This window comes from Armigeres subalbatus, chromosome 3 (assembly GCF_024139115.2).
Source record: "Armigeres subalbatus isolate Guangzhou_Male chromosome 3, GZ_Asu_2, whole genome shotgun sequence".
NCBI classification, from domain to species: Eukaryota; Metazoa; Arthropoda; class Insecta; order Diptera; family Culicidae; genus Armigeres; species Armigeres subalbatus.
The window spans coordinates 33,424,613-33,430,147 of NC_085141.1; the positions used below are offsets into that span (position 1 = coordinate 33,424,613).

General features: G+C 40.5%; 1 long non-coding RNA gene across 1 annotated transcript; it reads right to left on the bottom strand.

The window, feature by feature from the left end:
- Nucleotides 1-1,614: 1,614 nt before the first annotated feature.
- LOC134225126 (uncharacterized) lies at nt 1,615-2,545 on the bottom strand. Its single transcript, XR_009983176.1, has 3 exons — nt 2,341-2,545; nt 2,203-2,276; nt 1,615-2,146 (listed from the first exon to the last, which is right to left on the bottom strand). It is a non-coding gene; the product is annotated as an uncharacterized LOC134225126 (long non-coding RNA).
- Between the last annotated feature and the right edge of the window lie 2,990 nt (nt 2,546-5,535).

The window sequence follows — 5,535 nt, forward strand, 5'->3', positions numbered from 1 at the left end:
CTTCAGAATCAGATAGGTTCAGATCAGATTTCAATATTCCAGCAAAATTGGTTCTCGAAATTGGAGCAAAAAATTACAGCAGAGAAAAAAACACGTTCTTATCCTGTCAAGGCCTTCTGTGTCTTCGCAAAACGCCCTAGTGGCACTAACCTACAATGTACTTGCGTCTCCACGCACTATCCATACCAGAATGCTGATTCACCGACGCGTGGTGCTTTGTTCCCTAGGAGCTGCCAGCTGAAAGGCGTTTTGCCTCATGAGTTTTCCGGCAACAGAATATCACCACTTTTTTGAAATGTGAATATTATCAATATGATTGAGATGTTTGACAATTTTTGAATGGCATCAACTAGCTATCTTGTTTAACTGATGCATAATGTAAAAATACCCATTAATAGCGTTACAAATAAGACAATAAAGCAGTGTTTGCTTAGCTAGGGCATATTGCCCCCCCCCCTTCCCCTATGGAATTGTGAAAATAATGCTGGCATCACCTCTTATGGGTGAAACATGTAAACATGTCAAGGAACCGTTTTTGACGATTCGATTGGAAACGAGATGGCGTATTTTTAGATGACACGTCTTTACCTGCTGAATACTTTCAAAGGGAAGATCCATAAAGTACGCCACGCAAAAATTGGCGATTTTCGACCCCCCTCCCCCCCCCCTTCGTCACACTATTTGTATTAAGGCTCTAAAAATGTTGTATGAGTCGTCACGCTGCTAGGAAACCCCCTCCCTTCAGGAACGTTACGTAATTTGTGGATGGCCCCTGACGTAATGGAGTCTGGGCGTTTGCTCTTCGTCGTATATGAGCCAGAGTCGATAAAGAGACATCAGAATATAGAGTGGAGAATTGCAAGTTATGTCGCCTCGCATAGTACCCATTTCAATTTATTTCTATTTCTCGATCTCTCTTTATCTTATAGCACGCAAATGCGGCTAAAGGTTTTTCCCCTTTTTCCCGTCCCGTTCCCGACTCCAAAAACAGACGGCTTAAGCGCCACCTCCGAAGAGGACCGTCTGTCGAGGTTTGTTTGCCCGGCAAGAAACCCAACTCAGGGCGGGTTTTATGTATAAGAGTCCAAATAGCGATTTAGGGGACGAAACAGGAGTTCAAAGTCTTCTCGAGATTTCTCCAAAATTAGAAAACGCCTAAGCTTTCCACAAAAATGGTTCATGATAACCGTCGTTCTACCAGTACACAAAGACACCACTCACGCGTATCATCATTGGAAGACTTCCCCCAATTCAAAAATTCCTAGTTGCTTCAGACACGTGAGTGGAGAGACTGATTTCCCAGGCAGTCTATCCTGGCGTACAAAAAGAAACAGAAAAATAAACAAGATAGAACGACGTGAACGTGAGAAATCTCGAAAACCAGGAAAAAAGCTACTGGGAAAGCGCTAACAATACAAAACTACAGCTTTAGTGTAAGACAAACAAAAACATATTTGGTTTATTAACGTTTAGTTTAACCTAGGTTTTATTTCATGATTTTGTGTTCCATCTTCCTTCTTCTCTCTAGCTTTCCCAACTTGAGTGTGCGGATTTCTGGCTTCTATCGACGTCTAACTTCTACTATCGATCATCGTCGATCTTCGAGCTCGGGATTAGTGTGTGGAGTTTAACGCATGCGTATTGTTATTTGTTTGGCTTTGTACTCACGGTACCCTTTGTCCGGCAGCGGACGAAAGCTGATGGTAAAGCAGAATTTTACCGGCGGGCCGTCGATGGAGGCGATGTATTGCGGCAACCGTGCCAAATGCGACGATGGCGGAGTTCTCTCGTAGACTACGGCGACGATTGTTCCAAAACGATGGACTGCTGCGCAACGGGAATTCCCAGACGGTGGATGGTCCCGAACTGGTACTGAGACGCGCGCACCGACAAAAGATGGCGCAGATGACGACGATGGGGATCGTCGAAGGCTTGATGCTGTCGCGCTACGGGTCGTAGCGAAGAAAAAAGGCTTTCGATGGCCACTCTGTCGGAACGATGGTTCCCTTCCGGCTTTCCCCTCAAACCGGGACTTCTGTGCGCTGAAGCGTGGGGTCGAGAGTCGCGTTTGACTGGTGGATGCGGTGTGCCGAGTATGGGCCGTGGATCGCTAGAAGCGAATCCTAAATAAAAAGCCGTCGAACGGCTGTTCGACACATTTAACAAAAAAAATAACTCCACACAATCAATTTCACTAATTACCTTCTCTTTTACTGAATCGCACACACAATTTGACCGCACGTAACCTTTGACAAAGGTCAATAACTTTGGCTACACTGAAGGAACAGAAAGTAACATTTAATTTAATCTTAAAGACTTCTCACATTTGAAATAAATTACCAGATAAAACACACCGCGACACTAAAAGATTTTCACGCACTCTCGCCTCTTCCACGGTCCAGGTCAGAATGGACGAGTAGAAGTTCTTGAAGCCCTCAGAATAAGTGAGGACTTATTGCTTCGTGACCGGAAGTGCGTGAAATTACCGAAGTAATTGCACGACTTGATCAAACGACGATTCTCATCAACCACGAATGTGAACCGATTAAAGCGCTATCTCTTTCGCTTTCCTTTTCGTCTGAATGACCTGTCTCGCTTAATTTCTTTTTGGACTCTTATACTTTTTAGAAGAGAGCAGCGCTCGGATTTGAACTTTGACCCCTCGAGTTTTATAGCGGAGTGGGAATGATTGCATACGCTTTAATTAATGGAGACGACTTGAATGCAAGCCATGCGGATTTTAAGTAGTGCATTTTATTGGAAATGGGGACACTGAATATCTCAAACATAAATGACTATGGGATGCAAGTGAATTTAACAATGAACATAAATAATTATAAAAAGGAAATAAATTAACATTGAGAACAAAAATAATAAATAGAACGGAAATATTTATATTATGTTATTATATTATATGTACAATTTCACGAATATATTCAATAAATCTAAAAATAATATTTACAAAATAGTGACCATGTTACAATCTTGTTGATTCCTTTAACACGCCAAATACCGAGATCAGATTTGAAGGAAACCTAAAATTTAAATTTCTATATCTCAAAATTCTTTTATTGATCTTTTACCCATTTCATGTAGATTCATTATATTGATGCTCTGTTTTTCTAGGGGTTTCCAGTTTTCCCCTGAAATGCCGTGAGTCAGGATGCTGCCAAAAATTGTGAAATTCGGTTTACTCAATATAATTTAGCATAGTTCACTACCATTTCATAAGTAAATACCACATAAACTTTTTGAACATCCCTAGATGCCTTTGGAAGGGTCGACTATCACTATATTTCAGCTATTTCTCAAACAATCTTGAACCGACTTTTTCATGTTAAAAAATTTGTTTTGTGTTAAAAATATTCCTGAGGAGATAGTCAACGTAATTCAAACAATATTCGTATACAAATTCCAGGTTCTCCAAATTGTTATGGAGTTCAGATCAATTGATCTACCAGGTCAACTACGTTCTGTAACACACCGACGTCAACCCATCAAGCCCACACATGTCCATAGAGCCCATGGGTATAACTTGCATTTCAATCATACCTAAGCCAGTTGTTCTAAGTTCTCCAAACTATTCTGGAGTTCAGATCAATTGGTCTACCATTTCAACTACGTTCTGTACCACAACGACGTTAACCAAGTCGATACATTTCCATAGAGCCTTTCGGTGTAACTTGCGATACAATTTTGCCTCTAGCAGGTGTTGAAAGTTCTCCAAATAGTTTCCACAGTTTTCAGATGCTCCCTCTATGCTATCATCTCTGTGAAGCGATATTTGCGTGGCAGAACGATGAAATGCTTCTCATCGATTGATATTTATGCACTGTGTAGCCGGCCCCAAACTCTGATTATTCCGTTTATGACTCACCGCTCTTGCTGAGTTGGGCAGACAGTATTCCTTATTGCAATGTTGCTGCTGAACCCGACAAATCAGAGTAATAAGGCTGCGGTATTTTTGCAGAACCAAGAACCTTTTCACAGATTCTAGCTAAAAGGCGTCATTGAAGTCGTGTTTTTTTCAATCGTTGAAAGGTGGGGTTCAGCACGAGGAATGCGAAGTTTATCGCACATGTGTGCAACTTATCTCTGGTTAGTTTTTAAATTGTTAGCATATCTTCGTTCTAATTCAATTCTTCAGTTCTAGTTTGCTCTCAGGATGGGCTCATGAACTTTGTTTCCTAATTTATAGCATTTCTGCAGTACAGTGTTTTTCTGTAAATTTTGAAGGGCATGATAGAACGTAGATGAAATTCTCCTTAGGACGCAAAAGTACGACAATTTCATCGAACCGCCTATAGGACCATCATATCGAAAAAAAAACTACGTACAACAGTCATAATAAAAAGCATCTATCTGACTCGCCTTGGCCAATCGACAATGCAAACAGTTCTATGATTGAAAACCACAAAAGTGCATTACAAGACGTTGGTTAGCCGATCCGGTTCATCGAGCTGATAGCGTCCGCGCCAGTTGCGAAGCTTGTCGAGTGTGTTTCTTCTGATGGTGGTGATGAACGGCAAAGGAAACATGGAACTTGTACTCCTTACTTGCTTGCTATACCGAGTGGAATACTATTCCGTTCTTGCTCCGTTGATGATGATGATGTCAGTTTTTTTCTTCTTCTTGTCATTCTGTAGTAAAAAACAATCCAAGTTCTTACTCAATCCAGAAGAATACACAGCGAAACTGAAGCCGACAACGAATCCTATAAAAGTGAAGAACAATCAGCCAACGCTCAAATCTGCCCGTCTTCATCATCATCATCTGGGCTGATGCCCGCTGCAGTGGGGGAGAATAGTCCAACACGAGTGTTTTGCAGAAAGTGTTCCAAATATATTGGCAATATAGTAATATCCCGATTTTAACACTCACACCCCTGGTGAATTTTGGGGTGGTAAAATTGGGCATGAACAAAATTGATTTTTTTTCAGTGTTTGAAATCAATTCACAGATATGAATCAGTCTATGCCTTGGAAAGGCTAAATGCGCTTATAGAATCCTTCGCAGCTACTTAGAAGTAAGCCAAAATAAACCACAGGCGATACAAGTTATTTCATTTAAATTATTGTTGTTTTCTGTATTAGTTACAAACGACAATATTTTTTTTTGGGACAAAATCGGGTCCAAAACGCGATTAAATCGGGTCGAAAACGTGATAAAATCATAAGGTAGATGAAATCGGAGAATAACAAAATGGGGTCAACTGTATCGATTACAGATCAATAAATATGCAACACCCCAAATAATCCAAAGACATAACGCATTTTATGAGAACTTTCTATACGCACCCATCCGACTTCAGTACTTCATTGTAAAATTTATCCAGTACAAAAAATTATCGACCTGATGATTTATTTTTAATATCTCTTTCTTATTGGCATTAGAACTGGGACATTGCCGCTTCGCAGCTTAATTTTCATTGAGCACTTCTTAGTTGTTAACGTGAGGTTTCTAAGCCGAGTTACAATTTTTGCATTCGTTTATCATAAGGCTAACACGATGTTTTTACAACCCGAAAATTTCCTA